The sequence below is a fragment of the Schistocerca serialis genome, chromosome 2 (assembly GCF_023864345.2).
Source record: "Schistocerca serialis cubense isolate TAMUIC-IGC-003099 chromosome 2, iqSchSeri2.2, whole genome shotgun sequence".
NCBI classification, from domain to species: Eukaryota; Metazoa; Arthropoda; class Insecta; order Orthoptera; family Acrididae; genus Schistocerca; species Schistocerca serialis.
The window spans coordinates 170,095,711-170,118,966 of NC_064639.1; the positions used below are offsets into that span (position 1 = coordinate 170,095,711).

Sequence of the window (23,256 nt, forward strand, 5' to 3'; positions counted from 1 at the left end):
AATGAAATGTTTCATTTGAATCATTTACTACAGTCATGAACATGTTAAATTATTTGAAGTGTAGGTTCAAATGTGGAAGTATTCCACCAATGCGTAAGACGAATATGCTGTGGCTAGATGAAGGTAATCATACACCAGGAATATCTATGCAATGATGTCACCATCACACGGAAATTATCACGTGAGTAATGTACCGTGCTCTGTATGTGAATTTTGCGCTAAGACAAGCTTTAATGTTGCTATTATTTGCTCTGTTTTTACCTACCTAATAGTAATAGAAATGGCGATAATTGTTGCAAGCTACAGTACGTGTGCAAATCGATATGTGTCAAACGAGGAAAAGTTACTTTTCATAGGTAACTACCAGCAAAAGCAGAGTCGAGTTATTACCCCAGAAGGGGGCGCTTTATGTGTTGAAAATAATGGCATACTGGTAGTGTACTAACGAGTTAATATAGTAGGTCTAACTTATGCGATTGCGTAGCCGTATATTTACGAGATACGTGGTAGATAAATTCGCTCTTTTGGGAGAATGCTACATATCAACTCGCCAGTGTGGGAGAGTGCTACCTATCAATTTTACCCTGCAGATACGATACAATAGTCCCAGTCACTACCTTCGAATTATGTAGATCTTCAAACCATTTTTGTTTAAACTAGCCACATTAGGAAACGGTAGTATTAGTACCTACCTTGTGCAGAAAGAGTTTTTTAAAACTGCATAATTTATTAAAAGAGAGACTCGAAAATAAGATAAAGAGCAATTCAAAACCTAAAAACATTGCGATGGCTTTTTTATATTTTCTATGGCAAAGCAATTTACGACATGTAAGCTGTGACACTTGTCGGAAACAAGCGAAATGCCCTTGCATTTATCTCTTCGCAGCTTTAAGCCCGAAGCAGTCCAAATATCGAAAGCAAATTATTAAGATACCTATGAAACACGCCTACGAAATACATGATACTTTTCAGCGGGCTCTGTCTGTTCTAACGATGTAATTACATTCAAAATGTGCACAGCGCTTACAGTCAAACGTTATGCCGATCCAGACTCACGTGGCTGTTGGAATCGGATGTCTGTTGGCCTGATGGCGATAGAAATTCCGTGCTGCGCCTCTGAGTAATCACTCCACATATATTCCTACTCTTTGAAGGTAACTAACATAGACCATAGATAACATATGTCGTGCACCCACCAATCTCTTCCGTGTCGACGTTTGAACCAATATCTGTCACGTGAGTCGGGCAGCCGGTAAACTCTTTGCAGCAACCCGAATCTGTCATTACGTGATATGCGAAGTGGAGCTGACAGTTTTTTTTTATTTATACCTGAAATCAAGCATGATTTCAAATATAAAATGACATACCGTATAGCTATTATACGTCATGTACTAGTAAAGTTAACTTATCTTTTCGAAATTCATAATATTAATGCGATGGTTATCGTTATTACATGTGGCCATTTGAAAAGTATTGACAATTCTTTTCACAGACGACAGAATTACAGCTATTCGGTGAACGCCTGTTTTTGTTGCACTGTCACATAATTCACCGAAGCACAGGAGCAAAAGACGAACTGTCGGTTTGGTAGGCAGCATTAGTTTTCTGACGATTCCTCAACAATACATACGAAACGTTCTATTACGCTTTTATAAGAAATGAAATCTTTATGTTTCCATAATGTCAGTTTTTTCCCATAATAAGCGTTTATATTTTACGGCTTTATTTTATCCAGTACAGATAGCAAAACGGTAGACATAATAAAGTATTGTAGAGAATTACTGTAGTGAGTTAGATATTAACATTGTCATTTTAAAACGTTAGTGTTTCATCGAGTTTTACATCTAAGGATCGGCATACAGTCTAACATTCAACTCATGCAAATATCTCTGTAAGTATTTTAAAGTAGTTCACTTTCACGACTGAGGTTTTCGTCAGTTTACCTAATCTGCAGGATGCAAAATAAGATTTATTTGAGCATGTTTGAAGGTCTTTCAATTTGCTTCTAGTAAAAAGCACAACATTTGATCTGAAACAAAAATGACATATGTGCACTATAATTGCCATATGACATTCTCGGCTTCCTGCCCCCGAGTCACGTGACTTCAATGTTGGTTACAGTAAAATTACGTCAGGCACAGTCTATATTATCTAGTTCTGTGGTAACTAAAGACATACTTGAGTTGTTCGTTAATCTCGTCTGAGATGATTTTCTCGTAAAACAACTGAGCCGTCATTTAGCGTTAAGGAGGGTAAGACGCCAAACGGGCCGACTTGGAGCAGGAGAGGCACCACAGGACATTTTAATTTCCACTGTCTACACTTTTACAAATAAATTCATAAAACTTTGTCAGCATGACCAGGAAGGATTCAGAATTCACACTCATAGCAGTGGAAGTTCGAAAACATAACGAAGTAATTTTTTTTTTACATCTGAAATTTCGTCATTTTTTTTCTCTTACTAATGGCAGCATTTGTTGCTTTAGGTACTTTTCATAGAGTAAGAGAGATTCTTCGATGAATTTTGCACAGCATACAAACCATACTTAAAGGTGTATGAAACTCTAGAATTTTCCAAATCTATTAAAAACTGTGGTAAAAATTGAGGTAATTAACTATAAAATTTGTGTTTTTTCTAAACATGAACTCTAAAATATAGCTCATTCGTTTTTTAATAAATTCTAGAGTTTCATACACCTGTAAGTATGGTATGTATGCTGTGCAAAATTCATCGAAGAATCTCTCTAACTTATGAAGAAAAGTGTACCTATAGCAACAAATGTAGACATTAGTAAGTGAAAAAATGATGAAATTTCACATGTAAAAAAAAAAAGTCATGTTTTCGAAGTTTCACTGCAATGAGTGTGAATCCTGAATCCTTCGTGGTGATGCTGACAGTTTTATGAATTTATTTGTAAAAGTATAGACAGTGGAAATTAAAATGTCCTGTGATGCCTCTCCTGCACCAAGTCGGCCCGTTTGACGTCCTTTCCCCCTTAAGTGACAAGCCGAAGCAGATGTAACGCCCAATAACGTCATCGTAGTCGTTGAAAATGGAATCGTATGTCCGAAACGCTTTGCACTTAAAGAGGAAATACAAATACTGCGACCGAAGATGACGAATTAACAGCAAAGATATCGCTAGTCTATAGTTCACAATCACGGACAGACCATGACGACATGTCTATTGATAACAAAAGAAAGTCTGATTTCAAATTACACACGGCCGCGATTAACAGCGAGTTGGCTCGCGAAGTGCTCGGCGTTCATGAATATGTGAGGCAGCACCTGTTGTCGGCCGGCATGCGCACATCTCCATTCTCGTACTCAAGTGTCACAACGCATTCACTGGACGAGATGCGCACGCGCATTGGCGCTAACGCGACAGCTGGCCGCGGAAAGCGCATGTAAAGTGCGGAAGACAAGTTGTACCTGCCAGCACGGAATCCAGGAGTGGGTCCCGCGAAAGGCGACGTGGTAGCGTGCCGGTCAATGGAACGGCGTTCGTCCGCGGCCTCGGGGAGTCCTCGGCGGGGTCAGCAGGCACAATGGTCACGGCGGCACATTGCCATTGTCGGACAGCGATTGTTTCTCTGGCGCGGCTGCGGCGGCGGGACACAGAGAAAGACGCGCGGGCACATGCGTACGCACAGTGAGAGCGGTTCTGGAGATGCTGGAAGATTGGGGGAGGACGAAAGGAGGAGAAGCAGGCGGAGAAAGAGAAAAAGAAGACAGGGAGAGAAAGAAGAGGTGTGTGTGTGTGTGTTGCGCGCGCGCGGACCGTCAAATGCACCCGACAGGAAGCGGGCCCCAGGGAGACGGGAGCTCACAGCGCATACACAACAAGCGTTTAACGCACGCAGGAGCCCGCCGAGACAAAAAAGTCATTTACAAAAAAAGCGTGGCCCCTCCGGCGGAGGTGGGGAGGATCCGACAGTAGCTGCGACCTCAGTGGCTCGTCTCCGCTACAGGTGGAGGTATAAGAGTGGAGAAGGGGTTAGTTGCTTAGCACCGGCGGGAGGAGGCGGGAAGAGGTGACAGAAGTTGGGAAGGGGCGGCAAGGTGGCACTAGTACATAGTTTGAGTATACGAGCACGCAGAGATAGATTCCAAAGCAGACTTACCGAGGGCCTCCATTGCAGCTGCAGCCGCTCCGGATCAGACGATCTCGGATGTTCAGCAAGTAGCGAGGACAGATCTGTCGCTGCTGGTGTCGCGGGCGCAGGCTAGCCGCATCCGGTGGCCGGGAAGGCGCCGACGACGATGCTGGTCACACACGCCAAGGGTTTGGACAGGTGGACTGAGGAGCGGGGAGAGGGGTGGGAGGGATCCACCGACGTTGGCAGCTAGCGCGGCCAGGGCATCTTAATGGCCTGCTAACACTCCCCTACTTGGACACCCCGACAGTCCCCGGCCGTAGGTTCACTGACTAATCTCGGAGGTAGTTCTTATCGATGAAGTCAACAACCGCGGCAACGCAACTGGTGGTACGCCAGGGTACGCCGAAGTGACAAGTGTGTGTGTTGTTTTTCTTTTCCTTTCGATGGTATCCACTCGAGCGTATGACAGTCGTTCGTGGCTATCGCGGCGGTTCGTGTCGCGGTTCTTCGGCTACTGTGCGGAAGAAGGAGACTGCAGAACGGCGCTGGGCGTGCACATGTGGGCCATCAAGTGTCTGGCACGCTGGCAGCGGGAAGCGGTGCGCATGCGCGGTGGGGACTGCGTGGCCTCACTGGCGAGCAGATGGCCAGCTACTGGCGTGTCTAGCGAGCGGCTAGGCGTGCTGTACCCGCCGCTGCCGCTTCTGCCGGGTCTCCGACACTCGGGGGAGGGAGTTGGGGGCGGGAAGGGGGGAGGAAGCGCCTGGGAGTTGGGCAACCAGCGCGGCCGGTCGGGACGGGCGCGCGCCAGGCCGTCGGCCGCGGCAGAAGCGTCGCGGCAAGCCGGTACGCCGCTCGGTCGGTCGGTCGGGTCTGTAGGCAGCTGGCGCGACTATTCCTGGAGCTAGTCGTAGCCTTGCACCCTACTCCGCCGCTCCGCTCTGTTTTCGCTTTTACTTCCGTGCGGCAGCTGCGCCTGCTTAGTCCCGCAGCAGCGGGGAAGAATCTGTGAACGTGGAGAGCGTAGGAGGGAAACCTCGAAGACAACTGCTGCCTCTCATATGTTATTCGACAAGCCAGTGCCAACATTTTGGGCAGTAAGCCTAGTTTACGCTAATTTCTTCGTCGCGAAACCCAATCTAAATAAATTCAAGGTCCTCCACGCAATTTTTTAAATTTGGCGTACTGGTTCAAAAAATGGTTCAAATGGCTCTCAGCACTATGGGACTTAACATCTGAGGTCATCAGTCCCCTAGAACTTAGAACTACTTAAACCTAACTAACCTAAGGACATCACACACATCCATGCCCGAGACAGGATTCGAACCTGCGACCGCAGCGGTCGCACGGTTCCAGACAGAAGTGCCTAGAACAGCTCGGCCACAACGGCCGGATTTGGCATACTGTTAGACGTAACTATGGAACCTTTTACATTTTGCGCATAATAATACATTAGGTCCAGGATCGCTTAAAATATTACAATCTTGTAAGTGATCTTGGACCTAAATTGCTACACCAAGAAGAAATGCAGATGATAAACGGGTATTCATTGGACAAATATATTATACTAGAACTGACATGTGATTACGTTTTCACGCAATTTGGGAGCATAGATCCTGAGAAATCAGTACCCAGAACAACCACCTCTGGCCTTGATACGCCTGGGCATTGAGTCAAACAGAGCTTGGACGGCGTGTACAGGTACAGCTGACCATGAAGCTTCAACACGTTACCACAGTTCATCAAGAGTAGAGACTGGCGTACTGTGAGGAGCCAGTTGCTCGGCCACCATTGACCAGACGTTTTCAGTTGGTGAGAGATATGAAGAAAGTGCTGACCAGGGCAGCAGTCGAACATTTTCTGTATCCAGAAAGGCCCCGCACAGGACCTTAGTTGTTGGAGAACGTACCCTTCGCTGTTCGTGAGAGGATATGGATACAACATGACGCTGCACCATTGCACTCCAACGTGAATGTCCGCAACCATCTCATTGCTGTATTTCCTGGTAGCTGGACTGGAAGGGGAGGTCCTATTCTGTAGCCTGCGAGGTCACCTGACCTCAATCCCCTTGATTATTTTCTAGGAGCACTCCTGTATGACACCCCTGATGACAGAGAGATGGAATTAGTTGCCAGAACTGTAGCTCCCTGCGATGTGATTCGAAACACACCAGGGATATTTGTCAGGGTGCGACAGTATCCCGTCCGCTGATGTCATGCTTGCATTGAGGTCGATGGCCGTCAGTTTCACATTTTGCAAGACACAGTGCATGGGGGCTTAATTAAAATACAATTAAAATAATTTTTAAGTTTTTAGTTTAGCCGTATGTCCGATTACGCTGTTTCGTAATCGGTTGGCCCTGACTAGTTTTTGTCCTCAATCTGACTGCATGGAACAACAACAAAGAATGAAATGAAAATTTCCTGTTAACACAATTAATTAATTAAGTCCCCAGCAACTATAAAACCTACGAAACCAAAGCACAAGTGTAATTGTTCTGTGTGTGGGAGTGTGACTCAACGTACACATCTGGCACGGTTCTTCTTCAACAAGACAAGAAATTTTAAATACCATTTATACTGAAGTAATTAAAAAATAGAAATACTATAATTGCGTAAGGAAAGCAGAATTACACTCTAATACAAGAACACAAGCCAGATGCTTTGTTGACTGAACCTGTAATGACACATTATTTAAGACATTGAGATAATAAAAAGAAAAGGAAATTTTTTTTTTCTTTTACCTTCATATATTGACGAAAAGCACTCTAATCATTACAATATTTCCACACCGACTCGTTACTATCACATCTCAACAAGAACTTTTCAGTATCACATCTCAGCAAGCACTCTTCACTACGACGTCTCAGCAAGCACTTACTACCACGAGTTCTCAACAAGCACATTTCACTAGCACATCTCAATAAGCACTGACTACTACGAGTTCTCCCCAAGCACTGCCAGTGGAGGCGGCTGAATAATACTCTTTGGCGCAATCTCTGGCGCTGTGGCTCAGTGTAGCCACCTTTCAACAGTGCAAATTGTACGTTCACTGTGTCGTTGATGGTATTTGCAGTTAACTGTAACTAACATAAATAAAAAGTACACGGTAATGTGATCTTTTTAGTATTATCTCCTTAAGCTGGCTTGTTCAGTGGAGCATCCTCTATACGCTGATGAATTTTTGCACGCTCTTACGAAAACGCTCTGTGCAACCTATGACTCCGAATATACATTAGAGTATCGTTAAAAATTTGAAGTAAATCGGTCATGAACTTTTCGAGATTTTTTGGTAACAATGTTGAATAACGTCTTGCCTTTATATACACTACTGGCCATTAAAATTGCTACACCACGAAGATGACGTGCTACAGACGCGAAATTTAACCGACAGGAAGAAGATGCTGTGATATCCAACTGATTAGCTTTCCAGAGCATTCACACAAGGTTGGCGCCGGTGGCGACACCTACTACGTGCTGGCATGAGGAAAGTTTCCAACCGATTTCTCATACACAAACAGCAGATGACGGGCGTTGTCTGGTGAAACGTTGTTGTGATGCCTCGTGTAAGGAGGAGAAACGCGTACCATCAAGTTTCCGACTTTGATAAAGGTCGGATTGTAGCCTATCGCGATTGCGGTTTATCGTATCGCGTCATTGCTGCTCGCATTGGTCGACATCCAATGACTGTTAGCAGAATATGGAATCGGTGGGTTCAGGAGGGTAATACGGAACGCCGTGCTAGCAGTCGAGATGACAGGCATCTTACCCGCATGGCTGTAACGGATCGTGCAGCCACGTCTCGATCCCTGAGTCAACAGATGGGGACGTTTGCAAGACAACAACCATCTGCACGGCAAGTGTGCCGACGTTTGCAGCAGCATGGACTATCAGCTCGGAGACCATGGCTGCGGTTACCCTTGACGCTGAATGACAGACAGGAGCGCCTGCGATGGTGTACTCAACGAAGAACCTGGGTGCACGAATGGCAAAACGTCATTTCTTCGGATGAATCCAGGTTCTGTTTGCAGCATCATGAGGGTCGCATCCGTGTTTGGCGACATCGCGGTGAACGCACATTGGAAGCGTGTATTGGTCATCGCATACTGGTGTATCACCCGGCGTGATGGTATGGGGTGCAATTGGTTACACGTCTCGGTCACCTCTTGTTCGCATTGACGGCACTTTGAACAGTGGACGTTACATTTCAGATGTGTTACGACCAATGGCTCTACCCTTCATTCGATCCCTTATGGACAAGTGAAGTAAACAAAACCTACATCATGACTTCCTAGTAATCAGGCCGTCCTCCTTGTTACCTTGCAGGAGATAAAGAATGTACATGTAAATACATAGCACAGTACTGTGCTAACTTGTACGCATTTTAGTTGCAAATAAGCTGGAAAAAGAGTAATGCTAGACAAAGCTATAGACAAGTTTACTTCCATATCTCCTTCAGCTGGCTTCTCCGACCCCAAGTTCCCTACCTCAAATTGTTGAGTGTAGCATTCTCTATGTCCTGTTACATTTTTACGGTAATTCCCTACAGATTTTTTAAACATATGTAATATGCAAATACAAACAGGGTGTTCGGAAATTACCATTACAAATTTTAGAGGAGAATGAGTACATAATAGTTTGAATGGGAATCCATGTCCCGAAACTTCATCCAACGACGCTTTAGACGCGATAGAACGTCAAAGTTATAGCCGCCAGCCTCTGTAAATGTACCTGCACACAAGGTGATTCCTTGACGATACTGTAAAGTTTCAGGAATCATGGAGAAGGATAAATGTATCAATTTGCGGTAAGAGCCCCAGTGCTGTAAACGAACAAGTTGCACGTTATAAGCGAAAACCATTCTGATACCTCTGTCAATGGAAGACATGTACCAGTAGGGGAGAGTGCCCGACTATCGGATAGTTCCCACTTATCATATATTACGGTTTCTAATCAAGTAACGACTGCACGCTGTCGGACGTGGCAGGAACTGTTAAGTGTTGGTCCGCTGAGACGTCATTTTGAGTTTTGCCGCAGTACGAAACGTGCTTTCTGGTAAAGTGGTTGCCTGAGTGAATTCGAAGTTTAGAAATATCCTGCAGAGTTCACTATAAGCGCAGAAATCGACTAAATGTGAGTGTACACGGTTTAATGTTATATATAGTTGGAAATGCTTATAGTTTCAACTTCTGCGCAATAGTTCGAAATAATGTGTTTGTTAAATACTGTTTTTTTATATGCTGTTTTTTCCTTTCAAGCGTGGGTTCTTTTTATCGGATAGCGGGAGGGTTCTAACTATCGGATATCCGATAGTTTGCGTAGCTTGTTTTTTGCTTACGTTTTATTTCCTTTGCACATGTCATTGTCGAAACCAATCAAGAAAAGGAAACAATGGGACCCGCAAGCAATGTTAGAAGCAGTAAATGCCATTAGAGAGAAGTAATGTGGGTATTTGAAATCAGCAAAAGTCTACCATGTTCCCAAATCAACCATAGAGGGCTATGTAAAGAACAAAACTGAAAATGTTGAAAGTTTGGTTAAAAAAAAACAGGAAAATCTTGTGTGTTAGGAAATGACTTGGAAGAAGAATTCGTAGGTTATTGTAAAGCAATATCGTTACTAGATATTTTGGGTTATGGTCATGTGACGTAAGGCAGCTTGCTTTGCAGTTAGCAGTGAGAAATGACATCAAACATCCGTTCGAACTTTCAAAAGGAGCAGCGGGAAAAAATGGCTCAGATATTTTATAAAGCGTCATCCCTGTCTTAGTTTAAGAACTAAAGATTTTGCAAAAACAAATATTGATTCCATTTTCGACCTTCTGGAACATGAGCTAGAAAAGATCGGTTTCAATCCTGCCAAAATGTTTAACTTAGATGAAACGGGAATAACCGTTGTTCAAAATCGACGTACAAAAATCATTAGTTAATGGGCAAAAAGCAGGTAGGAAGTTCGTCATCAGAAGAAAGAGGATCCCTGATGACGTTGGCAACTTGCAGGAGTGCAGCTGGCTTGTTTGTTCCGCCGCTGATTATCTTTCCCCATAAAAATATGAAAGTGGAATTGTTGAACGGTTGTCCTCCAAGAACAGTTGCAAGTTGTAACCCCTCGGGATGGATTCAAATCCATATTTTTACAGAATGGTGCAAGCACTTCAGACAGTTTACAAAACCATCTACCAATGGCCCAGTTATCTTGATACTGGACGGGCATTTCTCCCACATGAGGAACATACACATGATTGAACTAGCTCGGGAACATGGTGTAATAAACGTCTGCCTACCAACACACACAACGCACAAACTCCAGCCATTAGCTGCAGCCTTCATGGGACCAATCAAAACATAGTACAGCCAAGAAATAGAGTCCTGGATGGCCAACCATCGCTTTAGGGCACTCACAGCATATCAAGTCGGGGAACTGATGGGGAAGGTATGCTAAGCGCGCAGATCTTGAAACCGCGGTGAGTGGTTTCAAAAAATGTGGCATAGTCTCCTTTAACAGGAATGTTTTTTCAGAAATGGACTTTATCCAATTGGGCGATGGGCACGAAAATAATCCTTACAATGACCCTGAACTTCTGGAGCCCAGCCAAAAGAAAAAAAAATGTTTCACCTTTCCATGTGCGCCCACCTCCAACAGTCAGCCAAACAAAAGCAACAGCACGTCCCACTGGTAGAGCCGCTAGAATCACTAGCTCGCCTTTCAAGAAATCGCTTGAAGAAAAGTTGCAATTACAAGGCCCAGCAGATAAGCGTAGGCCTGCACCAGGTCCATCAAACACAAAATCAGCCAGAGCCCTGTCAGAACGTTCATCTTCGTAAAGGTCAACAGCTGCAGCATCAAGAAAGCCTGCAACAAGACAGAAAAAAGGAAGCAGAAGGAAGCGTTACTCATCTTCCTCCTCATCTGAGGATGATTGTGTTCTTCTCCTCTCCGCTGATGAGGAAGACAGTGCGGATGTGGAGTGCCTATATTGCAATCACGCTTACAAATTAGACACAAGTGGTGAACGGTGGATCTGCTGCACAGAAGGTCTTCGTTGGGCGCGTGAATTGTGTTCTGGCGTTGCCAAAAAGGGATGGAGAACATTTTGTAACCTTCCCGTATAAAATAAAAAATAACAATTTTTTTTTTATATCTTAACTCATGAAAACTGATAAATTTTGGCGTAAGCAGCGCTACGCCGCGGCCCTGTGAAATCAATCTGAAAAATTCTTATCTCATAATGGTGTCGCCGGATAAAGCTGTCTGTATCTCTGCTCGTAAATGGCACAGCTTAGTGCAATGCTGGACTATCTACTAGTAGTTGACAGCATTTGTCTGAGATCTGAATTACTGGAAAAACTGACTTTGCTTATTGCCACAGCTACACATCTGGTCGCCTGATTATCTAAAAAAACACGACTATTGTAATGTTGATGCATTGAGTTGTTCTGAAAGCGGTGCTGATATTCAAGATAATAAAAGTGGGTTAAAAGCTGTGAGCTATCTGGGGAAGTTATCCTTGCATTACCGAGCAACTGTTTCACCAGGTATCCAGTCTAGTTTACCAAATTGCCAACCAGACTAATATTAATTATAATCTTTTAATAGTCATCTTATGACAACCGGTGATATATATATAAAAATAGAATTTCAATAAAAAAAATGAATCAGTTTATATTTAGACATTTATTTTAACATTGATCATTGTACCGTTAAAATTTCAGCATACTAAACTTGATTCATAACTAAACTGGTGCCTCACTTAGGATTGTGAAAATGTGAGTTTGTAATCTTACGGAACACATCAAATATGGAGCCAAGATTGGGAGACTGCATACAGCACTGCATTCATAAAATAACACACGAAGAACGTTGAAACATATGCAAGAGGAAATTAACCACAACCAACCAATTCAATTTTCACCCAAAGAATTTACAGTCATAGTGCAATCCTGTCCGTCATGAAATTACCACACACTGGTATATTAAATTCATACTAATTGTCTGTGAAATCTTCTCAAAAAGAATAGCTGAGGGCTACTTTGATAATTACACCACATGCTCCACGTGGTCAACTTGGTTTACACAAAGAGTGTAACTCCACAATAATTTTGAGAATTAAAATAAATTACATCGAAAAGAAAAATCTCGAACTGGTTACTATCGTCATACTATAAACCTGATGTGTCAAACACTTACATAAGCACATGGTACTGGTCTCACAAAGTACACTCCACGTGGGTTGAACATAAAGAGGAGTTGCTGTATTGAAAAATATTGTCAAGACGAGACGTTATAATCTCACGCACATTCGCATTTAAGATTGATGATCTTAGTTAGAGTTATGGATCATCAACACGTGGTTCCACTTTACTCACAAAATAGTAACTAAGCAACTACTGGAAGATATTCTGAACGTCACACACGAATTACACTGCGTTGCAATTTAAGAAAACATAAGATATTTTAGATCTAAACCTGAAAAAAGGTGATTAAATTTCCAGTTAGGCTGAACTTAAGAAATCCATTGTCCTACAGACTTAGCGGAGACGTGCTTAGCCGGAGATCTTACCACTTCAGACGCTCACCGCAGACAGACTGGCTTGGGCCCCTACCGAGGGTACCTCCCAGATACAAACGGAAGTGACCAGAGAGGCAGCTTCCTATACCAACACGACAAGGGACGGACAGGACCATACCAAGAATAGAAACCTCTTTGCGTTTAGAAAGTGTAGCTACCTGTTCCGACATTTGTCCTACTGTTCTCTAGCAGACAGGCTTATCTGCTACCATCAAGTATGCAACTAGAAATATTTTTTCTCATTCATCCTTTCACGCAGAAGGGAAGGCGGATGACAGTATCTTATCATATACACTATATAAGAGAAAGTGCTTGTAGGTTCCATATGAGACTGTGTGACATTAATTACATATAAACTGAGTTTTAAAGTGTAGTAGCGTGACAGATCGTACTTGTTTATGTGTAAAAGTAACACGTTCCACTGCTCAGTCTCCTTCCAGATAGAGTCAGAAACACCACAGTAAATTTAGAAGTGGAATGTATGCCGTAAATGACAACAGATTTAAGAAATTAAAATGAAAGGAATCCAACAGCGACCTTTCACTATGACCTGTGAAAATTTCTGAAATATTTAAATTTAAATAAATGACTGGATCTGGATTGGTAATGACGTAAGGTAAAATTATTCCTTCCTTTTTTTATAGACTGGTAAAACTTATATTCTGAAAATCGTTTACATTATTGATAAAGATCTGCAATCCATTATATGAAAAATTGAATATTACAAATCTGGGTCAACTGGTGCTGACGAATAACAAAAAGATTGAAATAAATTCATATTAACATCTCAGGCAAGTGACTTAACTAGGCGCATGCCAATAAAAATAATAAAATTTACCTTACAATACATGGGTATGAACTGCGCTGCACCAGCGAGAGACTACAACTGCACGGAGGCATCGAGCGACTGCAACTACTGCCGGGACTGCTCTGACCTGCGACTCTATTGCAGCAAAGATATTTTCTGTCGCAGGCAGCGCGTGACCAATACATCGAAATTACATTTGCTCCAGCAGGGTGGTGAACCCCTACAATTTGTATGTGATCAATGTAATAAATTAAGCAAGTTCAAAAATGTTCAAATGTGTGTGGAATCTTATGGGACTTAACTGCTAAGGTCATCAGTCCCTAAGCTTACACACTACTTAACCTAAATTATCCTAAGGTCAAACACACACACCCATGCCCGAGGGAGGACTCGAACTTCCGCCGGGACCAGCAGCATTAAGCAAGTAATGCACGGTAAACAAATAAATAACGTCTTTATGTTGTGTAAGTAAGGCTTTTGTATGTTATCTATTAAAACTACTTAAAAGATAAAGTATGTTTCTTCTTACATCGCATTGTACTTAATCCTGACTACTACCCGATAATAGGAACCCGAATTTAAAAACAATGAAATGCTCATAAATATACAATTTGTGACCAAAATAATATCACCTATGAAAACCTTGGTAAGATATATTTTATTGGGATGCTTGTGGCATGTGAAAGTGTATTATATTTTAACATAGCGTGAAATAAAGCACGTGAAATATAAACATAAAGAAAAACATCATGCCGGCCGCGGTGGTCTAGCGATTCTAGGCGCTCAGTCCGGAGCCGCGCGACTGCTACGGTCGCAGGTTCGAATCCTGCCTCGGGCATGGATGTGTGTGATGTCCTTAGGTTAGTTAGGTTTAAGTAGTTCTAAGTTCTAGGGGACTGATGACCATAGATGTTAAGTCCCATAGTGCTCAGAGCCATTTGAACCATTTTGAAAAACATCCGATAATCGGGCACTCTCCCCTACCACTGTATGGTAGGCAACTTTCAGAAGTGGTAGCATGGACTGAAACAAGAAGAAACTCTCGTAAACAGGGCCTCTAAAATGCATGCCTTAAGAACTATGAGCACTCGTTCAGTGAAGGAGTGTGTTTCACACTAGCGAAGATGAACAAGTGCTCATAGCTCTTAAGGCATGCATTTTAGAGCCCATGCTGGCTTGACAGTTTTTCTTGTTTTGGTCCGTACTACCTTCTTCTGTAGTGGTCAATCCAAGGATTGGTTTGCAACAGCTACAGTGGCAGCTTGTCTCCATTCTGTGCGTCTTTCAGCTTTTCTCTTCATTTCTTTATAGGTGTTACATCCCACATCTTTCACGATTTGATCCATGTACCTCAGTCGTGGTCTTTCTCTTGGTCTTTTTCCCTCGACATATCCCTCTATGACTGTGTTCAGGACTCCTTTATACTTTAATAGATGGCCTGTAAATTGCACTCTTCTTTTAACAGTGAAACTCCAGAAGCTTCTCTTCTCACCTGCTCTTCGTTTGTGACCTTGTCGATACATTTTATTTTGAGCATGCGTCTATAGCACCACATTTCACAAGAATGTAACTTCTGGTCTTCCTCTGTCCCGAGGGTCCATCTTTCACACCCATAGCATGCCACACTCCACACATATGATTTCAAAAATATTTTCCTGACTTCAAGGCTGATGCTCTTAGATGTTAAGATGTTTCTCTTCTTGTTGAAAACAGCCTTTACTTGAGCAATTCTACTTCTCACTTCTGCCTTGCTGCTTCCATCCATGGTAATATTACTGCTCAGATAAGTAAATTTATCAACTTGTTCAAGCAGTTCATTGCCTACATGAACTTGGACTTCCACTTGATCTTTTTGTCGCATGCCATTACTTTTGTTTTTGCTTTATTAATTCTCATATTATATTCTTCCCCCATTCAGTAGGACTACAAGATCTTCTTCACTTTCAGGCAGGACAGCTATATCATCGGCATATCTTGTCATATCTATTCGTTGGCCATGAATTACTACACATGTCTGTGAATTCAAAAATCAAATGACTCTGAGCACTATGGGACTTAACGTCTTAGGTCATCAGTACCCTAGAACTTAGAACTACTTAAACCTAACTAACCTAAGGAGATTACACAGATCCATGCCCGAGGCAGGATTCGAACCTGCGACCGTAGCAGTCGCTAGGTTCCGGACTGAAGCGACTAGAACCGCTTGGCCACCGCGGCCGGCTGTCTGTGAATGTTCCCTCACTTTTTTACTACCTACCGCCTCTGAAAGATGCATACCCTACATTCTGAGCAACAATTGTACTGGTACAATTATTCCACTGTCAGTCACTTTCGCTTGTAACTTTCGACTCGTTCGTTTCCGAAGGAGGGACCCTTACGTGAAATTAATACATTTAACCCTCTCTCTCTTTCTCGGAAATATGTAACATCATCTCACATTCATCTTGTATATGTGTACACTTACAGGTGCTGGAGCGTATAACTTTGACTTTCTGTAGCGTCGCTGGATGTCGTTACCGGACGTGGACTGCAATTCAAAATACACTGTTGTTGTTGTTGTCTTCAGTCCTGAGACTGGTTTGATGCAGCTCTCCATGCTACCCTATCCTGTGCAAGTTTCTTCATCTCCCAGTACTTACTGCAACCAACATTCTTCTGAATCTGCTTAGTGTATTCATCTCTTGGTCTCCCTCTACGATTTTTACCCTCCACGCTGCCCTCCAATGCTAAATTTGTGATCCCTTGATGCTTCAGAACATATCCTACCAACCGGTCCCTTCTTCTTGTCAAGTTGTGCCACAAACTCCTCTTCTCCCCAATTCTATTCAATGCCTCCTCATTAGTTATGTGATCTACCCATCTAATCTTTAGCATTCTTCTGTAGCACCACATTTCGAAAGCTTCTATTCTCTTCTTGTCTAAACTATTTATCGTCCACGTTTCACTTCCATACATGGCTACACTCCATACAAATACTTTCAGAAACGACTTTCTGACACTTAAATCTATACTCGATGTTAACAAATTTCCCTTCTTCAGAAACGCTTTCCTTGCCATTGCCCGTCTACATTTTATATCCTCTCTACTTCGACCATCATCAGTTATTTCGCTCCACAAATAACAAAACTCCTTTACTACTTTAAGTGCCTCATTTCCTAATCTAATTCCCTCACCATCACCCGACTTAATTCGACTACATTCCATTATCCTCATTTTGCTTTTGTTGATGTTCATCTTATATCCTCCTTTCAAGACACTGTCAATTCCGTTCAACTGCTCTTCCAAGTCCTTTGCTGTCCCTGACAGAATTACAATGTCTTCAGCGAACCTCAACGTTTTTATTTCTTCTCCATTTACTTTAATACCTACTCCGAATTTTTCTTTTGTTTCCTTTACTGCTTGCTCAATATACAGATTGAATAACATCGGGGACAGGCTACAACCCTGTCTCACTCCCTTCCCAACCACTGCTTCCCTTTCATGCCCCTCGACTCTTATAACTGCCATCTGGTGTCTGTACAAATTGTAAATAGGCTTTCGCTCCCTGTCTTTTACCCCTGCCACCTTCAAAATTTGAAAGAGAGTATTTCATTCAACATTGTCAAAAGCTTTCTCTAAGTCTACAAATGCTAGAAATGTAGGTTTGTCTTTCCTTAATCTATTTTCTAAGATAAGTCGTAGGGTCAGTATTACATCACGTGTTCCAGCATTTCTACGGAATCCAAACTCATCTTCGCCGAGGTCGGCTTCTACCTGTTTTTCCACTCGTCTGTAAAGAATTCGCGTTAGTATTTTGCAGCTGTGACTTATTAAACTGATAGTTCGGTAATTTTCACAACTGTCAACACCTGCATTCTTTGGGATTGGAATTATTATATTCTTCTTGAAGTCTGAGGGTATTTCGCCTGTCTCATACATCTTGCTCACCAGATGGTAGAGTTTTGTCAGGACTGGCTCTCCCAAGGCTGTTAATAGTTCCAATGGAATGTTGTCTACTACCGGGGCCTTGTTTCGACTCAGGTCTTTCAGTGCTCTGTCAAACTCTTCACGCAGTATCGTGTCTCCAATTTCATCTTCAAAATACACTACTGACCATTAAAATTGCTACACCAAGCCGAAATGCAGATGATAAACGGGTATTCTTTGTACAAATATATTATACTAGAACTGACATGTGATTACATTTTCGCTCAATTTGGGTGCATAGATCCTGAGAAATCAGAACCCAGAACAACCACCTCTGCCTGTAATGACGGCCTTGATAAGCCTGGGCATTGAGTCAAACAGTACTTGGATGGCATGTACAGGTACAGCTGCCCATGCAGCTTCAGCACGATACCACAGTTCATCAAGAGTAGTGACTGGCGTATTATGACGAGCCAGTTGCTCGGCCACCATTGACCAGACGTTTTCAATTGGTGAGAGATATGGAGAATGTGGTGGCCAGGACAGCAGTTTAACATTTTTTGTATCCAGAAAGGCCCGTACAGGACTTGCAACATGCGGTCGTGCGTTATCTTTCTGAAATGTAGGGTTTCGCAGGGATCGAAAGAAGGGCAGAGCCACGGGCCGTAACACATCTGAAATGTAACGTCCACTGTTCAATGCAAACTAGAGGTTACCGAAACATGTAACCAGTCGCACCCCAGACCATCACGCCGTGTGATACGCCATTATGGCGATGACGAATACACGCTTCCAATGTGCCTTCAGCGCGATGTCGCCAAACACGAATGCGACCATCATGATGCTGTAAACAGAACCTGGATTCATCCGAAGAAATGACGTTTTGCCATTCGTGCACCCAGGTTCGTCGTTGAGTACACCATCGCACGCGCTCCTGTCTGTGATGCAGCGTCAAGGGTAACCGCAGACATGGTCTGCTAGCTGACAGTCCATGTTCCAGCAACCGTCGTCGAACTGTTCGTGCAGACGGTTGTTGTCTTGCAAATGTCCCCATCTGTTGACTCAGGGATCGAGACGTTGCTGCACGATCCGTTACTGCCGTGCGGATAAGATGCCTGTCATCTCGACTGCTAGTGATACGAGGCCATTGGGATGTAGCACGGCGTTCCGTATTACCCTCTTGCACCCACCGATTCCATATTCTGCTAACAGTCATTGGATGTCGACCAACGCGAGCAGCAATGTCGCGATACGATAAACAGCAATCGCGACAGGCTACAATCTGACCTTTATCAAAGTCGGGAACGTGATGGTACGTATTTCTCCTCCTTACACGAGGCATCACAACAACCTTTCACCAGGCAACACCGGTCAACTGGTATTTGTGTATGAGAAATTGGTTGGAAACTTTCCTCATGTCAGGACGTTGTAGGTGTCGCCACCGGCGCGAACCTTGTGTGAATGGTCTGAAAAGCTAATCATTTGCATATCACAGCATCTTCTTCCTGTCGGTTAAATTTCGCGTCTGTAGCACGTCATCTTCGTGGTGTAGCAATTTTAACGGCCAGCAGTGTATGTAGTCACTTCACTTTATAAGACCTAGAAATTTGTAACGGGAATTTACGAACACCTTATATGTGTTATTGTTTGTTATCATCTGGAAAAGTTCTTGAACGATTTACCTCACAGTTTTACACGATACTCTAATGTACAATCCTACGGTTTGGAAAGAAATGTACGCGATCTCCTATCCCCTCCATCATCGTTACCGTAACTTGCGACTGTTTTGCAGGAGGAATGGTTTAAGATTCCCTTGAAAAGCGTACAGGACCTGTATTTATCCATTTCGGCACGATTGGAAGCTGTTTGGAATGCCAACGGGTTGCGTAAGCCTTATTAAGCACGGTAACGTCTTTTTGGTGTTTCCGTATTTTTGTCCACCCTATATGAATGAAAATACTGTGTTTAAATCGAAGGATGCTACTGACTCAGCACAAATTAGCATAACGCAGACGGCTACAGAATTATATTTGGAACTTATCATGTGCTGAAACGAAGCTAAAGGGCGCATTGGAAATTTTAGATCTCTACAACATATCAAAGTGGTGCAAAGACTACCGAGTTGCTTTATATGTTCAGAAATGTATAACTTCGCGCTGCAAAAAAAAAAAAAAAAAAAAAAAAAAAAAAAAAAAAAAAAAAAAAAAAAAAAAAAAAAAAAAAAAAAAAAAAAAAAAAAAAACTCCGATGATACGATACGAAAGGAATCTTTCAATCCATATGTGGAGATATGAAAGATATGAAACGAAATCGTCATATAGACTCAACTGTAATTAAACCAGGTGGCAGGCTTAGGTTGTTTGGTAACATACTGAGGAAATACAGTCAGTCTACAAACCTCCGATCCACTCCAGAATACTGCGCAAGTATTGAGCGTCTAGAAAGAAGGATGGCATTTATGCCAACGGCTTTGTTTGACTCATAGGAAAGTGTCACGGAAATATAGAGATAAACTATCCAGCGAAAGCCTAATTACAAAATTTCGAGAACCCGTACTAAGCGAAGAGTGTAGGAATGTTCTACAGCGTCTTGTGTATCGCTGTTACAGGGACAGGGAAGTCCATAGTGGGCTAATCACGGCGCACACAGAGACAGTTCTCCCAATTCTCCATTCGCGAATGGAATCCGGAAAATCTGTACCACTTACTGCAAAGGCAAGTACCCGGTAAGATGCACTACACTGTGATTGCCGATTATGGATGTAAATGTAGAAACCAGCGGTGGCGATCCGCACAGACACCAGTCTGGACAACAGCGTAGGTAGAAACAGTTGAATTTCCGTTCTTCCCCAATCGATTCCTCATTCGGTGCGCCTGCACCCGCTCCTATTCACTGTGTAGTACACCTGGCAAGTATAGCGTAATCACCCAGTTTACATGGGGCTCCCAAAACCGGATTTAGTAAACCGATTTCCGAATGCCGCTTCTGGGTGGTCATATAAACACTTCAAAATCGGTTCTAGAAATCTGCCTCTATTTGCTGGTTTTCCAATTCCGCAATCGATTTTCGTTCCCATGTAAACGCAACGGATTTTGAAACGTCCCTGGGCTGTCAGGTTTCGTCTCGTTTTTAAAAATTTTCAGCTAATGTAGATGGAGTGGCTTTCTGTACAGTGAAGGATAAGTAGAAATATTAGGCTGAAGTTGTTTACACCTCGTCTAACTGGAGAGAAATAGCGATTGTACTGACTAAATCAGAAACTGTAACAGCTGTTTCCCAGGCGCCATATTTAATTGGTCTAGCAAATCCGCTTCAGACCTTAGTATGTAAACACGACAAAGAAAAACGGTTTCCAAAATTCGGTTTTCGTCTTTTCGAACACGTGTCGCATATAAATGTAACGAAAGCGTTATGTGTATGGAAAGATTGCAGACAGAATTCGCGAGTGGGACTTCTGGTTGTAAGCTTTCTATGTAATTTATCTGTATATGAAATACCGAATATTTTTTCAAAAACTTTCTCCTCGTGTAAACAGGTTCTTAAGATGAGGAGCAATACCGACCTTTGGTTGGCCCTGTATTGCGCTTGTTAACAGTGCCATGAAATAAAAATTTAATCTTGCTGAAATGCTGAATTTGAAATAATCAAAATGAAACTAATTAAATCCCAAGAGAAACTGACTGTATACTCAGTGAAAACTATTTAACTGAAACTCAGTTTTGAAGTACGTTATGAAAGTTACGTAACATGAAGTGCAATGAGTGACTTCAAATATCCACAAAATACTGCTCAGCTCGGAAGAAAATAATTGTTTAAGATTACCTACACTGTTCGCTGTAAATTAATCTGCTTACGTAGCACAACACTCGAAAATTCTGACTACGCACTGTTTCCTCACAAGTATGCAAAGTGAGATCTGCCCTGAAAGAAAAATAACTTACCTCTTGCTCAGCAGGCTATATTGTGTTTGGTGTACTAACGTTCTCGAAAACGAACTGAAATCAGCAAATCCAGCAGCTAAAAAGATAAGGTATTCATTACTAAATTTTTCTTTGCTGGTAGAAACAATATGTGGTTGCGTGTGGCGTAAAGCACCAAGCACACGCGACAAAACTTTACCAAGAATGAAGGAAGAGTGTTTTACTTTAAAGATAAGAGTGCTTGATAAATTAAACTCTGGTTATTGTCAAAGAAGGCTGTACAATATAACCGTCTGACAATTAAGAAATTCACTCATTGCAAATATTACACACATTTAAACAAATCCCGTTATTTATGACATAATGAAAACAAGGATCACGTTAACACTGATCATAAACGTTAATAGTTATCTAAGGGAGAAAGATTTCCTTCAATTAATAGTTCTGACAAACCAACATTTCATTCTTGCGCCATCTTTACCTTGAAATATTGCTCCAAAAATCTTCTCCATCCATACAGCCAAGAAAATATCTTTACAAACAAAATATAATCTCCATAATAAAGTATTACAGATATTTTTCTCCCAGATTCACAAATATCAGATAAAATTCTATAAAACTCAGTGGCTAGCTACTATGCCTCTAATAACAATGCCCTAGCGCTGCACAACTGATTGGTGATCAAGCGCATTACAGATTACGTTGAAAAGAATGTGAGGATCTTGCCCAGTACTTGTGCAGCGCGCTTATGCATCTTTGTCCCAGTACAGTAAGTATAAAATATTTACTATGGCAGCCGGCCGGTGTGGCCGAGTGTTTCTAGGCGCTACAGTCTGGAAACGCGCGACCGCTACGGTCGCAGGTTCGAATCCTGGCTCGGGCATGGATGTGTGTGATGCCCTTAGGTTAGTTAGGTTTAAATAGTTCTAAGTTCTAGGGGACTGATGATCTCAGCAGTTAAGTCCCATAGTGCTCAGAGCTATTTGAACCATTTACAATGGCAGAAAACATACGAAAAATTTACGGAATTTCTCCAGTGACTGCTGCAGCTGTCGCACTATTTTTCATCACAATCGTCTTCAATGACCGTCTCTCGCAATAACTCAACACACTATTTCGTCCGTGTTGCTGCTTAGCCGATAGTGTTATGCCGCTTTCCCTAAATACAGTATACACTGAAGTGTCAAACGTCATGGGATAGCAATATGCAAATTTTACAGATGGCGATCGTATTAGGTACACGACGTATAAAAGGGTAGTGCATTGGCAGAACTGTCATTTGTACTCACAATCAGGTGAAAACGTTTCCGACGTGACTAGGACCGCAGGACCGCACCACGGAAATTAACAGACACTGAACGCTGAGTTGGAGCTAGACACTTGGGACCTTCCAATTCGAAAATCGTTAGGGAATTCAATATTCCGAGATCCACAGTGCCAAGACTGTGCCGAGAATAACAACTTTCAGGCGTTACTTCTCACTACGGGGGGGGGGGGGGGGGGGGGGCAACGGCCTTGCCGCAGTGGATACACCGGTTCCCGTGAGATCACCGAAGTTAAGCGCTGTCGGACGTGTTCGGCACTTGGATGGGTGACCATCCAGGCCGCCATGCGCTGTTGCCATTTTTCGGGGTGCACTCAGCCTCGTGATGTCAATTGAGGAGCTACTCGACCGAGTAGTAGCGGCTTCGGTCAAGAATACCATCATAAAAACCGGGAGAGCGGTACGCTGACCCCGCGCCCCTCCTATCCGCATCCTCCGCTGAGGATGACACGGCGGTCGGATGGTCCCAGTAGGCCACTCGTGGCCTGAAGACAGAGTGCTTTTTACCTCTCACCACTGGCAGAGCAGTAGCCGACGGCCTTCACTTAACTATCGAGAGCAGTAGCGTTTACGTTGTCAGAGCTAACAGACAGGCAATACTGCGTGAAATAAACACAAAAATCAATGCGA

General features: G+C 42.8%; 1 pseudogene; it reads left to right on the top strand.

The window, feature by feature from the left end:
- Window positions 1–22,807: 22,807 nt before the first annotated feature.
- LOC126459617 (5S ribosomal RNA) lies at window positions 22,808–22,925 on the top strand (annotated as a pseudogene).
- The last annotated feature ends 331 nt before the right edge of the window (window positions 22,926–23,256 follow it).